This window comes from Falco biarmicus, chromosome 5 (genome assembly GCF_023638135.1).
Source record: "Falco biarmicus isolate bFalBia1 chromosome 5, bFalBia1.pri, whole genome shotgun sequence".
Classification (NCBI taxonomy): domain Eukaryota; kingdom Metazoa; phylum Chordata; class Aves; order Falconiformes; family Falconidae; genus Falco; species Falco biarmicus.
In genome coordinates this window covers 18328699-18352408 of record NC_079292.1, presented here as the reverse complement: position 1 = coordinate 18352408, position 23710 = coordinate 18328699, and positions in this window count along the sequence as shown.

Here is a 23710-nt window from a genome sequence, read left to right as displayed (position 1 = left end):
AAATATTCGTGACATTTTTAAATACCTTCTCTCTGGTAAACATCCCAGAATTAGCTTTTTCAGGAGAGAAAGAACAGAGCTTTATGAACTGTATGAGCTCTCTGAACAGCTTGATTAAGTCTATTGTGACTGAGATGAGTAAATCATTATTTTACAAATTGATGTTTATTGGTTCTGAAATATCCGTAAATTTGCCTCAATTAAAAATAAATAAATTTCTTTGTCAAGTTCATATAATTCCTTCCAGACTAATTTGCACCATTTTCTCTTTGGATTTCAGGACTTTGGCTTTTGTATCTGCTGTTCAAATCCTCCTTGACTAGTAGAAAGTATTTCTTATGCTTCATTATGTTATTGATTGCAAAGTATTCTTGACTCCAGCTCAACTTGGTAATTAAAAAAAATCTCAGTTTAAACATGTGAAGTGTCTCGTTGAACACAATTCTTCAGTGTTGATCAGTACTTAAAAGCCTGAGTGAATCTGGCCTTAGAGAATGTTTCTTCTCTCACAGCACCTCACACAATACTTCTCCCTCAAGTAAATTATGTCCTCGTCACTCATTAATCTGCTTCTGGTCCCCTTTGAAGAGGTGAGTGTTACCTTGTGATTTGGAACTAGATCTTAGTCCTTGGACTTCAAAACCTGCTCATTTGAAAACGTAATTAATGCCTATGTCATGAAACAGGATATTTATTATCAGGTTTAAGATGTTTCATTAGGGGTACAGCTTGTTCCAAGGAAAAATAAAATAAAACAGTCACTGTAGCACTGAGCACTGTAATGTCCTAATGTTTATGTTCTTTGGCTCCTTACCCTCTGAGAAATTCAAAGTGGTGCCAACAATAAGAATTATGTCAGCACAGAGCCAGCAAAACATAATAGGACCCACAGGAGATAGGGGTATCTCATAAATCCCATCTGTCCCTAGTGTACCTTACGCGTTCCTTACTTGGATAGCTAACTCAGCTCCTACCTGTGCTACTCTCTACTTAGAGTAACAGACACGTGCCAGCAGTCCCCTTTAGTACAGAGTCGATGAAACACCCAAATCAAAAATCCCTACACTTGAGAGAGCATGTGCTGTCCTAGTTCTGATGCATATCCAAGAAATTAAGAACTGTCCGGTGCTGCACACACTGCACTGGGCCACGTGAGCTGAGCTGGTACAGCCATTCCTCCTTCTTTTAAAGCACGAAGGGCAGAAGTGGCTTCCCATGTTTTGCCCTTCTGAACAGGGCCATGCCACTCTTCCCCCCACCACAGCCACATGTTCCTTCTGCAACCTTGTGCCTGGGAAAACATTCAGTTGTGTGCACTGAGCCCTGCAACTAGGAGATAACCCAGGAAAAATAAAGATTCTATTTCGGATATGTGGGTTTATGACTGGATAAGAGCCAGGACCAGTTCCATTCACACCATGAGAGGACTCACATCTGCAAGCCCTGTCTCTTATGAGAACGACCAGAATTCAAGACTGCAATTAGTCTGAGGCGAGGAACAAATTCTGCTCTACCTGTTGAAACAGTAACAGATTATGTCCTTTCATTTGTGAGATTTACCAACTCTATTTTGACTTTCAGAGACAAGGAAAGGGCAGGTTTCTCCCAGGATGAAATCTATCACATCAGTGAATTCCATTCAGCAGGAGCACATTAGTAAAGGATTGATGGGAGACCCACACATCAGCTCAAGTGTCTCCTCTTCAGTACCCTTCTCTGCTGCTCTCATGCTTCTTCAACCCCACCTTCACTTTGTAGGGTAATCCTTTCAGGGTCTCAGACTGCAATAAAGTCTTAAACCTCCATGTGTATCATCTAGCTATGCATCTGCCCCAGAAGTAAATTTTGTCTTTTCTTCTGGAAGGAATGGACATTAGTGGTTGGACTCAAAACCAATTACTTTTCTGAATGTATCTATTTATCTATCTGAAGCTGCAGCCTATAGATCCCCTTATTCCTTTCCTTAAATGTTGACCCATCCTATCTTCAGAAGATGTGACATTTGGTAGCATCCTTGCCATGTAACATGGCACGTCACCATTTCTTCATTTCAGATGATCATTTTAGCATTCTTAAAGCCAGTAAACACAATCAGAAACAGAAACTTTACAAATTCAAAATTCCCCTCAAGCAGAACTTTGCCATTTGGGGAAAAAATGTTGTAGTATATTTAAGGTTTCATAACTGTACAGCTGATATATTGATTAAAATGTGACTTTTAAGTACACAATTATCGATTTGGCATCCTTGGATAATAAAAAAAGTAGAACAAGTCCTACCCTGAGACATTGTATTTAAATTTTGTACAGAGTCAGATGGCATATAGGTCTGGAAGTAGCACGTATTAAAATGATTAATGAGATATTTACACATTACATGTGTACCACTTGGATAAGAATATTGATTTCCTTTTTGCACTGAACACTAATAAACTGCAATGATTCTAAGAAAGTTTCTAAACATTTTCAATGATCACACATGAACACTGTTAACTGTGGTTTCTCTTTCAGTGAAAGGATAGTCTTACTTCTAAAAGCTTTAAGGCAAGATTATGAGCCACAAGTAGCTATCTATGAATTAGCATTTGAAGATCTACCTCCTTTAATCTGCTCAACATAATTAATATATTTCCAAGGCTACTGAAAATAGTTTCAGAAACTTTAAACCCAGGCTCTGATAATGATCATTTTATATCACCACTAAAATATGGTTTTAGCATGGTACATTCTTCACAAGCCAAAACCTTCATTCAAGTACTTGCATCGGTCCTCTAATTGCTATGGATGGCCACTAATACTTAAGACTGTCATTAAAACCAATAGTTTTAATGATACAGCTTATAGGCTATAAATTAAGCTCTTCCTCAAGTGTTTAATAAAACTGAATCCTAAAAAAGTAGCTGGATCTGTATTTCCTGAATTCCTTTAATATTATGAGAACATAATTTGAAACAATTATGATATCAAATACTATTTTGCACTTCAGTAATTCCTTGTATACAAACACTGCAGTGCACTGCATAAAAACAAATTTACACTTAAAAATGATCCATTATTGCCCATTGTTACTTATCATTATTGGAGAAAATCCAGTCATATAGGTTATAAGATCAAATGTGTCTGTCTGAAATTAGATGCATGAAGTATAATTTTCAAATGCTATTTCTAACTCCATGTAAGGGTGAGGTTTGTTTCTCCAGGTTGCTGAACAACCCTAGATTAAGTTATACCCTTTTCAATGCCTCTGAAAAATCAAGGTGAAAAGTGTGAACATTTTCACTAAAGTGACATCCTGAAACTCAGGAAATGTAATGGCATTGATAGTACAAACCAGATCTTCCCAACTCCATTTCTGCCATCAGCTGTCATGAACTTTGGTAAGTACTGCATTCATTTTTTTCATGTTATTTTTTTCAGAATATATTTTCATGCTGTTTAAGGCTTCCCATCCAAGAATATTTCTGATATGGAATCAGATTTTTTTTTATCAATTTATCAGTTTATTTCCTTGGTAACTACCCTTTTAGCATAGAAAAGATAGCTGATATTAACATTAAATCACTCACCCTTCAGCACTGCATTTAAAAGCCATAAAAACCCCATATTGGTAACTTCATGTTCTGATCATTAACATCAATTAGTGTTCTACAGACTACAGAAAATAAGGATCTTAATACAGCCTCATGCAGAAGATTCATAAAAAGCCTCTCTCAACATATTATTCATAGGTAAAGTGTCTATTTTTATGATGATCCCTGGAATATGATGCAATCACAGACAAAGAATGGACCATTGACTACAACAGTAACACTTCCTATATCATGATGCTCTTCACAAATTTGCCACCAAGGGTAAATAGACTGGGACGGATTTCATTTACAACAGCAGCAGATGTGCTGTGCTTTGACTTTTGAGCTGTACACAAGCAATGGAGTAAGAGCTACATTTTGCTGGTTTTGAGCAGCTTCTAGGTTGTGTGGATGAATTAGTGCTATTTTTTTCACCTGACGTTTCTTCTTTGCACAGTGCAGAACAAAATCCAAAGCCCACGGGAGATATTTTTTTCTATAATTTCCCATTATCAGTAGTGAATATTAACAAATCTCGTCTGGCTTATTCAAAAGAAAGTGGGGAGCTACATAACCATGGAAACACAACTTCTAAGTCCCTCAAGCACATGACTGCTCCAAGCCATGACAGGTGAAGCCCTGGCAGCAGGAGGGCCTGATCCAATGGGTCTGCTGATGATCTAGGCATTAAATCTTGTTTGAACTTATATTCAGTGGAGAGTTCATCATGGAATTTGGCTTTGCAAAGGAAAACCCAAACACCTAAAAGGTCAAAGCGGTTTTTCCATTACCTTGAATGAGTTTTATGTGGGTTTACTGCCACTGTTAATTTGTGTGCCATGCTAGCTTCCCAGGACCTACCTGACCACCGACCTGTTCTGTTTTAGGTATTTTCACAAACACACAGTGAGAGGCAGTTCCGGTCCTGAGGAGCTTACATGGCTTACAAGTAAAATAGACAAAGTAAGTGGGCAGAAAAAAGGTCTTTGTTTGACCAAGTCTTTAAACACATACTATCAATCACACCATCAGGAAATCAAGTCAATGCCTAACTGATCCTAAGGATACACAGAAAATCTGCAATGGAGTCAAAAGTTGAATCTACATTTCCCATGTACCACTGTTGCCTCAGCAACAAAACCTTACAATCTTCCTAAAAGAGATGTGCATCTCCTGTTCTGCTGATCAGGTGCTTTTCACAAGAACAGATTTCACTACAAATTTTAAAGCTGCCACTATCACACTCTTCTCACTCCTCCATAAAGGAAGACTACAACCAAAGATCTTCACAAATGCCTCAGAAACAGCTGTTATCCTCTCATGCCAGGTACTCAGGGTGGTAACACAGAAGGTGTTGAAACACTGTGTTATTTCAACACTTCCTCTGTTGTTAAACCTGCCATTTTGCTCCTTGGGAAGTTCAGCTTTCAACAGGCATTATTATTCCTGACAGACCACCCTGTGAAAGGCTGTTTCCAGAATGCAGGCATCTTCCATACCTAAAACTAGAGAGAGAATCTTGTTTAGAAATATATTCAAAGTTTTTAGCTTCTGTTGAAGCCATTCCAAACGTAGTCAACTTAGCAAAACTAGCCTGGCGTTCGAAGAGCTGCCTAGTCCTAGCACGTTCCAGACTTTGGGAGGGACTGTGCCATATAGCCCTGCTGCTGGGGACACTGATGGGAGCTGCCCAGTACATGCTTACTGCTTGGGAATGGGAAGGCAGGACATCCAGAGGCAAGCTCAGACCACTGCACCACCATTCAATGACACTATCAGAAACTCTGCTCGTTTTTTTTTCTTCTAAACATACCTCTAGCATTGTTTCCAAGCACAGATTGCACAGTATGCATAGTATCTATTAAATAACCTTCAAAGACATGTGCAAAGTTGGGGGGAAAAAAGAACTGCACATGATGGTACATCATCATGTTGTTTACATCTCTTTAAAAAGGCTTTAGTAGTAGAGTGGTGACTGCTATATGCAAACCGGAGCAGAATATTAACACTGTTGTGTTAAACAGAAATATCCCAGCAGTATCCAGCCACTCCTGCACAAGTGCTCTTCTCAGCAAGCTTCAGCAGAGGAGGTGATTTTGAGGACTGGGAGATGCCACTTCCCGAGTCCTATCTGCTTTCTGTGCTATCAGGGGAGAAACACAGAGATCCAATTTGGTGGCTACATGACTGTCTCATCATCAGGGTCCCATAAGGGGATGTCCTCTTTGCTTCCTGGGATGTACACATACGTATGAGCTTGCTGGTCACATCTCTTCCAAGCAGAATCCTGTTTGCTCACAGAAGTTCCTAAGATAAGCATTATCTTACCAAAATGATAAACACTTGGCTCTGGGGGAAGCCCATGATGCCTAAAATATCTGCCTCAGATTTCTGTGCCCTAACTAGAGCTGCTGAAAACCGGCAGAGGGGAAGTAATTTGGCCTAAAGTGGAGTGCCCTAGCAGAGTACAAGAAATCAGTAAGAAATACCAAAAAGTTGTTCATCCACTTGTTAACCAGACTACTCAGCCTTTATCTAAGGACAAGAACCTAATTGATCAGGACTGCTGCTCTGAGTCCTTTGCACTTTAGTCCAGTAATTAAAGCAGTGACCCAAAAAAAGTGAAAATCCTGTATCCACAGCACTGAATATTATTCCTGGAGCACAGGTAGTCTCTTGCATCAGCTCCATTTATCCCCCTCCTGCTGAAGCCAAACCACTGCCAGTCAAGAAAGCAGGACCTAAATGACTAGAAGGAGACTAGGCAACTGGGTAGCTGCTTTTTCTGTACAGGAATTCTGTTTATACAACAAAATCTGAACTCAGCCCCATAAGTATAATGGAAGTCTTGTATCATAAATGACAACTCTGCGGCAGATCTAATGCTGCGTGAGTTGTTCAGCTCACAAGTAACTGTGAGCTTCCCGACTGCTGCAGACAGGCTTGCTCTGGTGTCAGCACTAGCAGAGCACACCGTTCCCATGTCAGCCAGCTGAAGAAATGCCCTGGACACACCATGCTGCCAGTTGGAGTGCAAGAATGCTTTCCTCTCCTAAAATTAAAATGTAAACAGATATAGTCATAGCGTTGTTAGGAATCTTGTCCAAAATGAGCAGATGTAATTACATCCACCTGCAAGAATACCGTGCCAGCCAGGTACGGAAAGTTTCTGCTCACCACCGTTACTAAGCATGTGAGTGTAATGAGAGGGAGAAGAGCAGAAGCATTGTGATCCCAGGTGTTACGCATCAGGCACTAGACACACGGCCTCAGATGCGCAAGGGCAATTTCATTAAGTGCCACCACATCTGGTAAATGTAACGCGTTCAGTGCTTTTTTTTTAAACTCCATCAGCTGACTGATGCCATTTTAGCCATCGCTTGTTGCTCTACCTCACCTTAAAATGTCTGCTGGATCCTCACACACTACATTTATTGAACTATTTAGAGGTCGATAAAGGAAACTTGTCCTCCCTATCCTTCAAAGCAGTCACCTTTCTTTTTCTTTACCATGCTGGAAAAGCCTTTTACATCTGTTGACTATTAACGATAAGCCAGGTAAGCACCCGTTCTTTGATTAAATTAATCCCAGCAAACAGTCACAGAAAGCTGTCAGAGTTATTATAAGAATACTGTATTTTTGCACAACAGAAATGAAACGTGAGATACCCTGTAATGTAAGTTCAAGGGTCCATGAAGCATGGGCACAGAACCCAAGCTCTTGGCATACAACTTTTAATTACTAAATTATTGCAAAAAAATAATAAGGCAGGGGGAGGGGGGGGTGGTCATTACTAGTTGCAGTACTGCCCATTTTAACGTTGGCGCATTGTCTGGGAATTTTCTAGAGATGGGTGCCTATCTGGCTACAAAGTGCCCTCAGGCAGGGTATGGGAGCTCACCTCACTCCTACTACTCCATGCAACTGAACTACACTTAGGCATTCAGGGAACATCTTGGCTAAACAGAAGAGCATGTTATGATTATGAGCACCTACAGGGGCAATATTCTTGGAGAATAGATGGACTAGGTTGCTGTTGACTCTTTCAGGGATTTTACATCTCCTTAATCTAAATTTAGCCATTATTTAAGTATGGTAAATTTCATTAAATCTAAGGTTTAAAGGAGAAAAAACATTATAAAGATTATTTCCTTTATACTCAAAGTCCTGTTGACTGGATAGGAAAAACAGATACCAACGAATTTATCTTTGAAAAAAAGAACTGCAGGAAAACCTGTCCCTCGGTCATGCTCCTTTAGCCCCACAGCCATAGTAAGTACATTTTCACTTGTGAACTCTTACTACCTGTGTATTTTGGCATGATCCCTGAAATACCCTATTTTATTTGTTAGACCTTGCATTTACATCACTTCAACACTAACAACATCATTAGGGTCACCGTGCTGATAGAGCTCGACTTGGCCAGTATCATTATATGTTTGGCATCAACACAGTGTGAACTCAGAAATGCCATATATCTCAAAAGTATTTTTGCATGCATGCATACACATATGTCCATCATACTAATTAACTAAGCTAGACATCTCAGAAGACTAATTGATTTCTATTTATAAAAGCAACATTTATGTGTCTTAACACATGTATTAGCTTATCTATATATAACAAAATCTTTGTTTCTTCTTGAACCCGCCTGTTGCCACCTGTTTAGCTGTTTTTATCTTCATACTCTGCTAACTCATGAAGCTGGTGCAAAAGCCATAAAAGGACTAATGTTTTTCTACTGTGTAGAAGTTACTAATATGTAGTAATGTGTCAGGTATCTGACCATCACACAGGCTCCAGAAAGATCATTCCTTCTCCATTTTTGTTCCCTGTCCATCACAGGACTACATAAGAAAGGGGCTGAAAGAAAGAGTGCCAAACAGCAGGAAACATGCGTGTGCCCAGATGCAAACAGATGCAGTCATTGCCATCCTCTGTTTCTGTACAGGGCAAATGATGTTCCTGTTACTCCCAATGGGAGTGTGGGGTTCTGTTTTTCATTAGAGATGAGTCTGTCAGTGCCACACAGAGCAGCCCTCCAGAAGAACCAAGCAGACCTCACTGGGGTCTTGCTGGTCACAGCTATGTACCCAAGCCTCCACCAATCTCACAGTGGGCATGGCTATGTTTACAGCATGTTAAAAGCAGCCTAACTGAGAGACGTCTCCAAGAAGCAGAAGTTTAAATGAATTTCCATTGATTAGCAGAAATTGGAAAGTATATAATACATCCCTTTTATTCAAGTAATTAGTTACAAAGGTGTCTCCATCATTCCCACGGAGAGCCTCAGTGTCAAAGAGGAGGAAGAAAATGCAATAATGGTTCTGAAGGAGAAAATGAAATGCTGGGTGTGAAGAATTATCTCTGTATTACAATCCAGTGCTCCTCCACTTCTGAAGGTAGCTGGGCAGGTGACCTGCTATAGCCATCTCATAGAAATTCAGCACAGCTGAAGTGCACTTCATGAGCCAGGAGATCATAGCTCCTGGTTACAAGCATAGGAATAGCGAGAGCTGTCAGCTCAGATCCCACTTCTTTCTCTGTAGCTAGATCATGCCACACCAGGAGAAGAAGATACTGTTATTAGCAGATGCCTTACTGTGGTATCTACAGAAGTGGATCAATGCCCTTAGTTTGCCTGGTATGTGATGAATATGCAAAGATTAAAACCAAACCAAAACCCTCTCAGAATGTGCATATGCTTAACAGATTTCCAAGCAGATAGGCGAATGAAGTACTTGCCCTCCCTTGAAATACTGGTTATGTATTCATTTAATTACCATATAATAATTTTTGATTGGAATTAGAAATTTGGTTTTGTTCCTAATTCACTGAAATAATTTCTGCTACTACTGATCTAAACAAATATAAGAAAGAAAAGAACCAACCCCAAACATGTACTGCGGTTGGTGTCTACTTTTTATCATTTTTTCTACCCAAACACAACCAGTGGCTCCATATAAAAAAATGTTATGACTATGACATAATTTTTTTCATCACTGCATCAGGTTTTTACTATGACATTCATCATAACATGTAGTAACAAATACTCAATTATCAGCCTCCAAAGGCTTTTACGGTATCTCCTGCCAATAACAATTAAGTTGATAGTGACTTCTGAGTAAGTGAATATCCAGATCTATTGACCCAGGAGTTAAATATTAACTGAGGAGATGACAAGGTCAATATACTCCTAGACCAACAATAAATCCTGATGTTCTTCACAAGATCACAAGGATGCACCTAATACCACTTGTACGGAAATCTGTTGCTCAGATCCCCATTCTCTCGGCTAGGCAAATAAAGGATGTTCATGACAGAGGGAAATCTTTGTTATAGGTGAGAATAAAGATGGAAAGGTACAGTCAGCCAGCCCAGAGCCCATTTTCCATTATGTTCTTTAAAGTAAACTGTCTGTTCTAAAACGTGCCAGGAAAGGTTTCAGTCTGTAACAAGGACAACATGGAAAGAAAAGCTGAGTGCTTGCCTCAGCTGCAGAGGTTACTCTTCCAGATTCACATGCTCTGACTATGACTTTTCATCCCAGTTTTGGTAAAGCCACAGAGACAATCCAATTTCTATCTTATACCAGTGAGCTGGGTAACCCATCTCGGCCTTATTTGGGGATCATCTGAAATGTTGGAAATTTCCTGTTATGAGCTTTTATAAGAATATATGAACATACGTGAGAATAGCTGAAAATGGAATTAGATAAAAGAAATCTTTTAAGCAAAGATCTTACATTTCTTTTTAATTCACAAAAAAAGAATAGTAACAGTTTCAAAGAATTCACTAACCAATAAAAATTCAATTTTCATACCTAATCCATTATTGCATTTGCTTTGCAGTTAGTCAGAAAATGTTAAAGTTGACCTAAGTGAGATACTAGCATTTATATGTCAAGCATCTGAATTATCTGCATGTGTAGTCTCTGTAGGGGTTTATTATTCCCCAGCTGTGGCATTTTTGGACTTAGTAGGATTTATTGTGTGGTGAACCAACATTCAAATCAGCAATGAGAGATACAGTTTAGCACCTGAGTGGCTCGCAGTCACTCAGCATATCAGAAGGCAGGGCAGGAACCACATCAACATGATTTCCAGTCTAATAGATGGAATATTTACACACCAAACTGTTTAAGGTAAAGGTTAAAAAATAATCTCTGAAATTATAAGGTGTCCAGTAAAAGACTTCAGTATACATTGAGTTTAACTCGCTCAAGGTCAGAATTAGAAGGCAAAACAAAATTTCATTTTAAGTCAGAACAGCACTAAAGCAGCTGCTTGTTTAGTTACTGTTACGAGATCAAAGTGAACAACACAATTCCACTGTGAGAAGCAGTCATTAACATGTCCTTATTTGATGGATTAAACATGTTAAATGGATAATTCAGCAAAAACTGATTGTAACATGTTAAGCATCAGGCTCTAAGAGAGTGGCCAAATGATCCTACACATAACTTATGCTCGAGGAGCAAACAATCTGCAGAAAATCCTGACCTGATTAACTTTAGTGCATGGACTGAAAGCTCTGCATTTTGTACAGGCACAAGGATGAATAATGTAAGGACGGAAGGATAAATAGGGCAAGTGAGAACATTAGGGTGGGAAATCCCATTCTAAGAATTGGAAATATACATTCAAAAAGCTCTGTGTACATACTTTATCTAAGAATTTTATGAGCTGTTATGTAGGCCTAATACGACACAATGCCAATTCTTCTAATTTTTCACATACATATAGCTTGAACAACACATGGTAGTATTCAACCTTGCATTAAGAAAGTAAGTGTGTGTGTATGTGTGTGTGTTTTCATTAATCCATTACTTCTCTGTACAATTTATTTGGAATAAGAGCTATGGAAAAAATTCCAATTAACAGACTCCTGACTAAGGGGAGTTCACAACTTATACATCAAAGTGCATGAACCAACATCAGTTAAAGGAATTTTCAAATATATTTTTGTACTGCTGCATTTTCTCCTGTGTACGTACAATACTAAGAATCCATCTCACCATTTATTTTTACACTGTTTGGCACTAACCGTGGGGAAAAAAAGTGAGGAATTTTTTTTTTTATTTGCTCACTCTAGCTTCTGATATTTAAATGCAAATCACCTACGGTTAGCAGGATTGTTATTCTTATCTCCCTGAACCTTGTCTCTCTCATTTGTTCTGCTTTAATATATGTGAATTGTCTTTTTTAATTCCTACAAGGAAGTTCCCACAGGTCTGTTCTAAGAGGCAGCACAGTGGTAAATGTTCTCTTCTTTCAGCTGGGAGAGCCACTCATTTACATTTCAATTCTCATGCTGCTGGAAACTGTGAAAAATAATCAGAAGATTTGTTTATATATCACTGTTTCTCTAAAGTTCAAACCATTATAAGACGAAAATCCTATCCAGTATTCATAGACAAAAAAGTCAAACAGAAAATACAGACAAATCAGGTATTCAGGTGACTGAATCTCAAACAATGTTTTACTAAAGGAAGGGGATAAAAGCAATTTTGTTGTTAAATTTTTCAGATAATTTAGAAGATGAACAGCAGGCAAAGGTCTTTTATCCCTTATTCACAGCCCTCTTTTTTTCTTTTTCTTTTTTTTTTTTTTTTTTTTTCTGCTAAACCCCAAAATTGTAAGACTGTGACTGCATGGAGAGATAGTGCACTGAAAATTGGTTGGTTCACTTTTTGACTTAGAAGTGTACGCCATAACTGAATTCCAATTTCCACTCAAGAAGATTTTATTGAAAACTGACATTTCTGAACATTTTCAAGACGGAAAATAAACTAGCAATAACATGCACAAGAGAATGAGCCTGATGGTCAATTCTTATGAGTATGCCCAGATTGCTTTATAAAAAGTTTAAGAAAACTGTAGAGAAAACTAAGAGTGTGATTCCTCTTATTACAGACAACACAAATTTAAGGATTAAATACTGGTCTTTAATTATTTGTTGCTGATTTTGTTCCTTTAATTGAATTTAGTCTTTGGGGAAAATGATAAAACTGCAAATTTTTTCTACACCCATAAAAATGAAAAATGCCATAAAGCAGCTTTTAATGCACAGCCCCATAAATGCCTTTCTGCCGTGACCTAAAAGAACTACCCCAACAGACATTCCTGCTCAGGTTTTGGACAGTGTGATGTGGCTTTCCGCAGGGTAGCCCCACTAGAGCAGGACTGTTGGTCCAGGTGACTTCCAGAGGTCTCTTCCAACTGTGAAGGAGGCTAAATGTGTTGGTAACTTTCTGAAAAGGGTACCTGTCCACTGTAAACTTCTCTGATCCTATTAAGCTTTGTTCTTACGGATCACAAAGCTGTCTCGAGAGAGTAACAAATTTCACTCCCTCATTATGTGTCAGGTTCAGACCTCAGTACAGGGAAGTCATTTAAGCACATGAGTAGCTTCAATATATAAGCAATGCCATTGAATCAAGCTTACAAGGTTTTTACTTATTTCTTTAATAGGTATATCTATATGCTTAAAATGATGTATCTGCATTTGTGTTTTTCCCCAGGCCTCATCCTTATCCTGAGTTTCCTTCAAGATGACCCCCAACCACAGCAGAAGCTGCTGCAGTTCCACATAGGCACTGGCCACTCAGGTGTCAGTCAAGAACCAGGGTTGAGTGCCCCTCACTTCTTCCAATTATATTTTTAGGCTGTTTCCTTTCTTTTGATTTTTATCATTGCTTAAACTGCAAAACTAAGCAGGTATTCCCTTCATTGTAATGCTGCAATTCCCCTCCATAGAGCTTTGTTCTCCACTGCTACTCCAGTCTTACAGCAGGTAAAGCCCCGCAACTAAGCAGAGTGGTGACCTCTGGATGCTGAACCCTTTTTTTTTTTTTAATCAGCACCTTGTATGGGGTTAGTCTTTGTAAAGCTAACATTTCTGCCTCTAGCCAGGATAAATCCTCAAATGCCATTTAAAATCCTTCCATCAGCTTCTTTCTCTTATAGTTTCAGGGATAAACATTTCAGCCTCATTCTTCCAACGAATAAGGTATTTTGTTTAAATGTGAAAAAGGAAATCTGAGAGTGTATTAGCACTTCATCTTTGTGTAGGGATTAATAATTCATAACTAAGATTAACTAGAGAGTTATATATAAGGGATATGCCACCTTCTCCCCCACAGGAGTACCCCATCCTCACTGAGCATCTCCCTGTGGCACAGGGCCCCTTCTGCACACAGCCTGGCGTGATTCAGCCTGGGAAAAATACTCCAGGAACAGACTGTGATTCTTAGACCTTAATTGTGCCTCCTATGTCAGTAGTAAGATCTGGAAGTTCCTTTTTAGTCTGGAAGTGTTGATATAAGCCTGGTCCTCTGGGGCCAGGTTTTTCCTCAACTTTTTTGCTGTTTTAAATCTAGAATATCTTCACTGACTCCTGTAACATTACATCTGACTTGCAAATGAAATAACTCAGAAAAAATAGTCCTTTCAGTCACACTGGAAGAATTGCCAGTTAATTCCTTTTTCACAGAATGAAGTTATATTTTAGACCTTAGTTTTGCTCTCAGTTAAACAAGTATGCTTTGAAAAAATAAATACTAAACAACCTAAAATCTAATATTTTCCAGTCATTGACCAATTGCTAATTTATTCTTTACGTAATGTGCCGGCGAGCAGAGAAATGAATATTTCACCATTTCTCTAAGGAAAAATGGCTTAGGAAGCACACTGGAGCATTCTTTAGCTAGGAAAGAAGTCCTCAGCTGGGCTCGGATAAAACCAGAATCTGACAATCAAAAGACAATGCTTCTTAAAACTACTACAATATTTTTTTTCCACAGAAAAATACTTAAAAGGAAGTTATAACCTTCCCTTTCCTAAATTGCCCCAAATCCAACTGCACAAAAAATTATTTATACAGTGAAGTAGGCAAAATCCAGAAACTTAACATCTCCATGATAGGTTTTGTTTTAGTACCAATCTGTTTTCCCAGGCATTTGTCAGACATCAGAGCAACTGGCAACGTTACAAAACACGTAAATGGACAGGCTGGAGTCCTTATCGGCTATTTTCAGGTTCTAGATGACCTTTTCTCAGTGCCAATGATGTCGACTTTAATCCTATTAGATATTTCTGTTGTGCTGCAGTGGTAATAGGTCACTGCTGAACTGTATGGACAGCTTGTGTGGGAGAAAGGTTTCCCGTCTGTTTTCATTATATTTATTATAGATAGATGGGCAGTGATTTTGTACAGATCAGATTTAAGTTGCAGATGAGGCTTCAAAGTTTAGACCTGAGTTATATAGGTTTGGCTTTGATGATGGTCAAATTCTGCAGGCTTACGTTGTAAGATCTCTGGTGTCCTAAATTGGTTAAATTTTGTTCTCATCATGTTCTTCCGACGTCTAAAGTAGAACCAGAAGAATCAGGATTTTGGTTTGGACTTGTCCTAAGCGTGACTTCCTAGCAGCAGATGGAAATTTGAATATATATATTTCATGCTTCTGGGAATTAAAACATCACTTTTTGTTTTTCAACATCTTTAAAGCCTAAACATTTGTTGTCCATTTCCAGTTTCTTCCTGGGCCACATGAATGTATTTTTTGGAGCCATTATCATTCAAGCACTTCACATTTACTTGTTTTCTTCACTGATCTAAAATATGGATTAGATTTCCATTCATATGTTAATATTGTGCCAGTTTCTTTGAAGATCAGCTCTAATCTTTCATCCATTTCTGTCCTTACGTGAGCTTTCTATGAGAAAATAAATGCCTGGCTAGTCAAGAACATATTAAAATACAACGCTAATAAAAGCAAACTATTGAACTGAAATATGTAACTTTTAGATGTTGTCTTCTTTTCATTTCTTTTCTCTGCAGCACCCTTCCCTGGTCACACACCATCAGTTTAGCTGGTATTCTCTACTGTCAGGTTCACTGACTGTCTGTTACAAAAAAGCCATTTTTAAGGACACAAATGTACAAGTCAATTTGGTCAAAAAGCAAGGAAGATTAGTGCCTTCCTTCTGAAAACTGGGTTAAGACCATAACTTCATTTAGATAGAAAAAACCCACAGTATATTGCTCTAAAGACAAATGTTTTTACAGCATTTTAATGCATGACAAGTTTAAAGTTACTAACATATCATGTCCTTTTTTATGGAAACAATGCTTTTTGAGATCTCCAAAAAGGAGGATGACTTTAATATTTTGTGACTTCTGTTATTTCTATGAATGCATGAAAAGATAAAGTGTAGCGCTAGTCTAAAGAAATACTACTAGAGAGTTTATTGGGATCAAACCTCTTTATTGGAATCAATACTAGTAAAGTTACCAGTATTTTTACCATTATATTGGAGTGATGCAGAGTATTCCTGTAGCAGCAGAGCACGTATTTTATGGCCACTGTATTTTACAGAAACCTGCCAACAGTTTAAAGAAGAGAGGACATAACAGCAGCTCATTTCTAAAAGCAAAGTCTGTTGAGGAAGCAATGCCTACATAGGAAATACAGGATTTAATGAAAACAAGAAAGACTGATCAAAGTCCTATTTTGTTATGCTTTAAGCTTTAACTAGAAGCCCAGACGCCCAGAGACACTTTTACTACATCTTAACTAATTCCTGTCAAGAATATTCACAAATCAGCTACTTCAAAATGAAGGATTCATTGTTTCAATGCCTCTCTCACTTTACTTTGTGCTAACTGCTTCACAGAATCTTGGCTATTATTTCATGATATTCCGAAAATGTTACACTGTAACCTTGACACGGTCAGGTGAAAGGAAAATCAGAACTTTATGTCACAAATCTATAATTTTTAAAGTTCCATATAAAAGCAAAATAATCCATTGTGACAAATCTGGGTTTGCTTGCCTTTGATATTTTTCATTTTTTCTTTTAGTCTTCTTCCAAAAGGAAATAGAAATCAGAAAGAAATGAAGAATGATAGTATGTTGAAGTAGTAATCTTATTAAGTTTTGTCAGTCAGAGCTCATTTTTTCTTAACTTTCCATAATGCCATTCATCTGAATTAATCAACTCACATACAGAATGTGGTTCGTGTTTTTAAAAGGGCTTTTTTCCCCCATGAGATACAGCTGAGAAATTGGCAATTGAAAACAGATACAGAATGTCTTAGTGGGATAAAGTCACCTGCCTCAACAAACAAGTCAGATTGACACAACAATTAGGTAAGACTCTCAAAGCAGTTGGTATATCAGATACTTCCCTTATCAACCAAATTGCAACATTTGATTTACATAATTACATGTAATTCTTCTTGCCACCTGCATAACTTGAGAAACAACTGACAATGATTTTTAAAAAGCTTTAGAAATACATTACCCTGAAGTGACGGCTCTCCAGACTAACACAGGTCAAGATCCCCTAAGCTGAGGTAAAATACTGAAGGATCTTCTAGGTAAGCAGAAATTGGCAGGTGATTCTGTTTGGCTTTATATGCATTCCTTCCACTATTTGTTGTATAAAACACCACAGGGATCATCCAGATTCTATACAAGCTTTTGTCAGTAGGTTTCTATATATTTTTTGTAACTATAGCAAACACTTATTTTTTTGCCTGCTACAATACACATCTCTGCTGAGAAATTTAGCTGCAGAACCTAATTGCTATATTATGTTCTCCATCACTCCTATGATACTCCAGGGAAGAAAGAATGAGTAACTTATATCGCAAAAGGAATCTTTTCACCCCTTTGGGCAGCTATGTCTTGAAATGGTTTTAAATGGAACTTCAAGCATTATTACTTTAGCAGTCATATTTTTTCTAACCACATCTGGTACTCACTCATCACTTGCCAGTCCATCCAAGAACAGTTTAGTTTCACTTTAAAACAATGTAAAATGAAAGAGTTAAGAGTGGTATCATTAGGTCATCTCAGAGTTAATGATTCACAATGATACCGAGCTAAGTGGAAACATTTTATTTCTGTCAGATCCATGAGACCTGGGTTTGATCTCCTACCAAAATACATCTGAATTAATTGGGGTGAACTCCGCGAGTCCATTGACTCCAATTGTGTTAGCAACTCAGGAACCTGGTGGTGTGTTTCTCAAGACAGTTCCAAACTGAGTTTCATTTTCTGTGAACTACCATCATGCCACAGTTCTCCCTGGACTGGCTTTTCATGCAAATGATAGACTCACTCTGGTTCTCAAGCCTTACAGGTAGTTAGAACAAAACAAAAAATATTTCCAGTTCAGCACTTATGAGACCATTAACACAGTGACTCAAAAAGAGAATGGGATAAATGCTAACTAATCAGCAGAGAAGAACTCTTTGTTTCACGGTACTGTAATTCTTTTGTGCTTGTTTGGTTCAAATATTTGCCACAGGAAAATCACTTCCTAAATACAGAATATGCATTCTGTCCTTGAATTCATGACATCTTACTCCTATTCGTTGGACTCCACAGACTCCCTGAGCACACCCACTCCCCAGCATATTGTCCAGCACTCTTCAGCAAGCCTTTCAAAAAAACTACAGATCACCTCAGGCTGCAAAGAGACACTGATATGTATTTCCACTAGTTCTGATCATTTTGCTACCTCATCATTCCAGATGATTTGCGTTGCCCATTTGACTCTTCAGCTCAATTCATCTCACCTATTTTTATACACCTAATGTAAGTGAAAGCACTTGTTGTCAGTTCCTGTAAAAGCAATGGAGAAAGACAAGCAATTCCCATAAGCTATTCACAGCTTGGGTAGGCTGAGTGCTCCTCAGAGGTGTCCATCCTTCTCCTCTGGATGAAGAAGGATGCTACAACCACCGTACGTCTCATGGAGGCTCCTGAGTGAGGTGTGTGAAGTTAGCTGCAACTGCTCCAGACATGCAGTCTCACACCTTTAGCTGACTTCAGTTTGTATGAGGACAATAAAATAGGGCCCTGGTCTTTGAGAGGGGTTTGGTATTATTCTAACACTATTTGTGCTTGCTCCTTTTGGCGTATTTTTCTGCATGCCATTTTGCCATTACCTCCAGCATGTGGATTGTAAGACAAGTGAGACCAATGTGCAACATCATATAATGAAAGCAGTGACTAGTCCCAGGAAAGCAGATGTGATTCTTTATCTTTTTTTTTTTTTTCCTTCACAAGCCTTTTACTTCAGTTTTCATATCCGCACTTTCACAAAGTTTTAAGATCTGTTTTCTAATGGCTTCTTAGTGGAGCAAGGATTATAGTCTAATAGATTGAGCTCTTTCCCATTCAACCTGCAAAGCAATTAAAATGGCCATATTAAAATTTCTAATATGAACTCTCTGTGAGGTGAGGAATAGCTTGAAATAAGGAAGCTACACACTATGCATTGCCAGCAAAATTTTTTTTCTCTCAGCCCTTCCCAATGCACCAGAATTGACAAGGAGTTAGTATGTTAGTGTATGCTGATGTATGTAACAAGTATGTTAATGGTAGCCAACCAACCTGTATGTCCAGAATTGTGCTAGTACCTGAGTCTGGGAAGCAAGGATGAGAGTATAGGAGGAAATTCCCACACCACAGAACAGTGCTTGTGCAGTTTTGAAGCCTGAAGGAAACAAAAAGATTGTTCCATATCCCCCAGAACCACCAGCTCCTCCATCCCCCAGACGAGCTGAGGTGGAGAATGTAGGGCATGAATTCATACCAGAAATGGATGTTATTGTAATCAGATCAAATGGAGACCAAGCTCCTGGAACTGATATTTAACCCACGCATTCAAACCCTGGAAGTCCATCACAAGAGTAGCAGCACTGACTTCAGGTGAGACCCAATTCCTCTTTAATCCACACATTTTAAATTTTCTGGACAGTCTTTCTCTCCCCCTTCCCATTCCTGTAGTGTTCGAGTGTACTTAGCTAAATATATCTGTTCTTTCTGTCACTATCATTTGGAAAGATTCATTTTAATTATCTTTCACTTGACATCATTGTACCCCTGATCAAAAATCCCACCTACATACATTCTGTGAAGCCTCGCAATGCCTTCAGACCCAATCCTGTTTACACACAGTGCATCTTTTCTCTCGTACTTAATCAAGTACTGTCACCCAACAGGTTTTTGTATCCCATCTGGCATGAACATAACACATTAACTACTTAACCTGAGTCTGTTGATAACAGCTATTTTTCAGAATTATTTAGAACATGATTTAACATTGTGCTTTATACTAATATTGAGTGGTAAGACACTCCTGGCAATACCTCATGGGGTAATACAACCTCTGGGGCTGGGACTGAGGAGTGAAACAAGAGGCCAAAGGACTGAATATTCTGAGTGCTCCTGGTGCATTAGAAACACTGAGGTGAGCATGTCATACTGTGAGCCAGGAATGAAAGGCAAATAATAAGATGGAAAGGCTCTGCATTAATAATGCTAGGGGTATAACCCCCCTGACAACAAAGCAAACAGATTCTTGCTTAACATTACATTTCCATAATAATAATTATTGTTACTATTAGCAAGTTAATTAGCTCTCCACTGTACATAGTAGGTTGCGGTCAGAATATGATTTTGAAATTATATCTGTGGAGGTTTCTCACAGTGGGAACTGCTTACCCAGTTTTGAATCCATAAGATTCTGATGTTATAAGGTACTCTTGTGCCCTGCTGATGTTTGTCATTTCCACAGGCCATCTTCAGGTAGTGTCCACAGACAATAAGCTATGCTTTTACAGTACCATAAGGGAAGAACTGCACATAGGGGTGGGTTTAGGTAGTTAATTGAGCCCCTTAAGATGCTGAGAAGTACCTACTCATTGTGATTTAGAGAAGCATCTAAGCACAGCAGTCTTATCTAGACAGTAGTCTTTGCCAGCCAAACCCAGCAGTGTTCCCAACTTTTCTTTGACACATGAGTGAAACTAGTTGTGTCCACACTGCTTGCAAGGGCAAAGTGTTAATTTAAACATGCCCCGCTGCATTTCTGGAGGGTTCTTTCTCACTGAGCCTGAAAGTCTCACTCAGAGGAAGGCTGGGTGATGGGCAGATTCTGCCTTGAATGTGAGTGTCTGCTCAGCTTTGTCCTAGCCAGACAGCACACCTGCCACCTGGGGCACCTGACATCCCGTGATTTTACTCTGGCCCAAAGAGAGAAATTACACAAATGGGCATTGTAGGTAAATGTGGAATTACAACTGAAATGTTTGGGACTCTGGAAGTGTGCCAGGAAGACCATTTTTCACTATGCAAAAATCTGTGGTAAGTACCTATAAAGTTTCCACAGTTCGTGTTAAAAAGAATGAGGAAAGTGATTTCAGATGTAGTTTCAAAAATTAAAGACAGAGTTCCCATTGTTAACTTCTCTCTCATATATGTGAACATAGACATGGACATTAATCTAAGCATTTTATGCTCCCATCCTAAATTTGTCTCACTCGATTTGCCAAATAGCACAAATTCAATGTGTGCCTATGAGGAAATAATTTTCTCCCCTGTGCCTCAACTTCCCTTTTCTATCAGTGGAAGCTGCTAATCTAATAATTTAAAAATTCTCATGCAGTAAAATGTTTTCAGGCTTAGTATATTAAGACAAATAAATTGTGCAAAGATGTTTGAAAAAGAACAATGCATAAATACTGAAAGATTCATCATGAAGAACAATTACAGCAAACACATTTTGAGTATTGAGTCTAAAATGTTTATAAGTGTATAAATCTTCAGAGAAAATCCTTTGAGCAAAGCTGTTCCTTTCACAAGAAAGTGCTATGCAAGAAAAATAATAAGATTAAATATTGTTTATGTATACACCACTACATAATAATGTAGCTGCATTGGCTAAAAGCACTAATAACATCACATTAATTACTTTAAAGAGCTAAATTATCTTCCACTACAAGCACCAAAGGTCTCTTAGCTGTAGCTGAGCTAAGACGATTCCTCATCCGTATAAAACCTGTTCTTTTATGATACACTCTTTGCACAATATATATCCCATTCATATGTGTGTTAAATGAAAACTAAGAGGAGAAGACATTGTAACTATTTCTAAACAGCTGAGGTGTATAAATATCAAGGAGGGAGATGTGTCACAAAGTAATAAGAAGATACACAGAGAGCAGTTCAAGCTGAATATGAGAAAAAAAAAGTCATAATAATGATAAGGTCTATTGGACTGTGGAACAGTCTTTAAAGGGAAATAATAGAAACCACATTTCTAGGAATAGGTATAAACACACTGGGAAAAATATGAATTAAAGCATTGCAAGAAACAATCCTGATGTGACTTGAGATGAAGCAGATTATTGTAATTTTTTTCTGTTCATTTTAATATCTTGTGATTCATGGTGGACAAAGACAAAAAGAAAACACACCTCACAAGCATTCAAAACTTGCAGTGACAGAATCAGTTAGAGTAACATTTGGAAGACAGTTTTGCAGACCTATCAGTCATTCTGTGAAAACATTTATTAGTCAGAATATATATTGATTAGAACAGATTATTTGTATTTAAGTTTTCAAGTCTCTATTCCTTCCCTCATTTCCTCTGTCTGGGCTTCATTTAAGAAAAAACACAGTAAACAAAACAATGGAGTCTCTGATATTTATCTCTATAGATCTTGTCAGGGCATGATCACTGTGGAAATCATACTGTCAATGAAGTCCAATTTGCCTTGCACTTCAGTATTTATTGCCATGGATACGTTCATCCTAATAAACACTAACATACAGAATTGATAGAATAATGTGTTTTGTGATATTATGACTTGTGGAAAAAAATACTGAAATTGTAGTCTTCCTCTAAATTGAGGCCCTTGAGGTGAAGGAATACAGCAGTATTTTCCATTGGCAGAAGAGGACATTCAACCCTAGGACAATGAAAAATCCATGGGTGTCCAGACTGAGGCCAGCAGCCATAAATTTAGTGTCTAGGAATGTTAAGGTCACAGATGCTAGAAGTATTTTAGTTCAAAGAGTTTCTTCTAGTTTCTTTCCCAAATCTGTATTCTAGTTATAAGACAAACTGATTCAGAGAGGTACCTCTGAAGATTCCTTCACTTTTTAAGTCTGCAGCCACTTCAACAGTCAGGGACTTAAAAGAACAAGGGATTGACCTTGAGAAACTTGCAAGCTTTTGTTCTAGAAAGAAGATGGCAAAGCACAACACAGCATAGTGTATCTTCAGGACAGCATCCATGCCAGAGATCTTGTGCCACCCGGAAGACCATAGTATCTCCTGACAGTTTCCCATCAAAGCCTATGGCTCCAGCATAGAATCATATGAAGTATTTCAGCTAACCTGGCTACTGTCCAGAATAGGAACTGCACATATGATTGTGCGTATCATTTTGTCTTATTGTTGAATAACTATATAGGCACTTATCCTCTCCAGGAATACAAAATCGGACCCATATCTGAAGCTGTGGCAAATAAGATGTCATGGCTCTCAGTGATGAGGTTCCTTTGATACAAAAGGAATAACCAGTCAAACATGAGGTTTGAGAGCTCTTAACCTGTCTTCTATAAAACTAAAATACATGGCAGAGGCAAGCCAGTCTTTTCTGCCTTCTGCAGCTGAACTCTTGATCATGCCTGTAGCATAATGTTATCTACTTTTATTTATACTCTGCTGCCATAGCAATTTAGTTCCACATTCTGATTCCCTTGAAAATGGTAAAGATAAACAGAATAGAGACTTCTCAAATAAAAATTCTCAGCTCACTTCTCTACTTAATACGATACATTGCCCTTTAGTATGTAATACATATTTTCACCTCTGATTCCTGGTTCTCAGTTGTATGATATCATGTACTCATGCACACCCTCCATCACAACTTCAAGCACATAAGAACCAACAGTTTGTTATTTCTGGCTGCTCTATTTCTCATATTCACTAGCAAGAGAGGAACAATATGTGAGCCATAGAGGGCTTGTTCTTGTAGGTATGTCACATGCCCCTTTGTTTCTGAACAAGTACATTGTATTGCAAGTTCCCAGGCAGCATCCCTAATGACTTTTCAGGGTAGGTGGTAGCACACACGTTGTCTGCCTCTGAGTTTGGGACACACAGATTGACAGCCATGCATGCTGATCAACCAACTTGTGGGCATATTTGCCTTTCCCATAGGAGAAGGTAGTAATTCACTCCTCCTCTACTTGGCTGCAAATTTTAATGGCAAGTTGGTTCACTATGGGGTTAGATGGAAACAGACAGATGGGAGAAGAAGGAGAAGAAA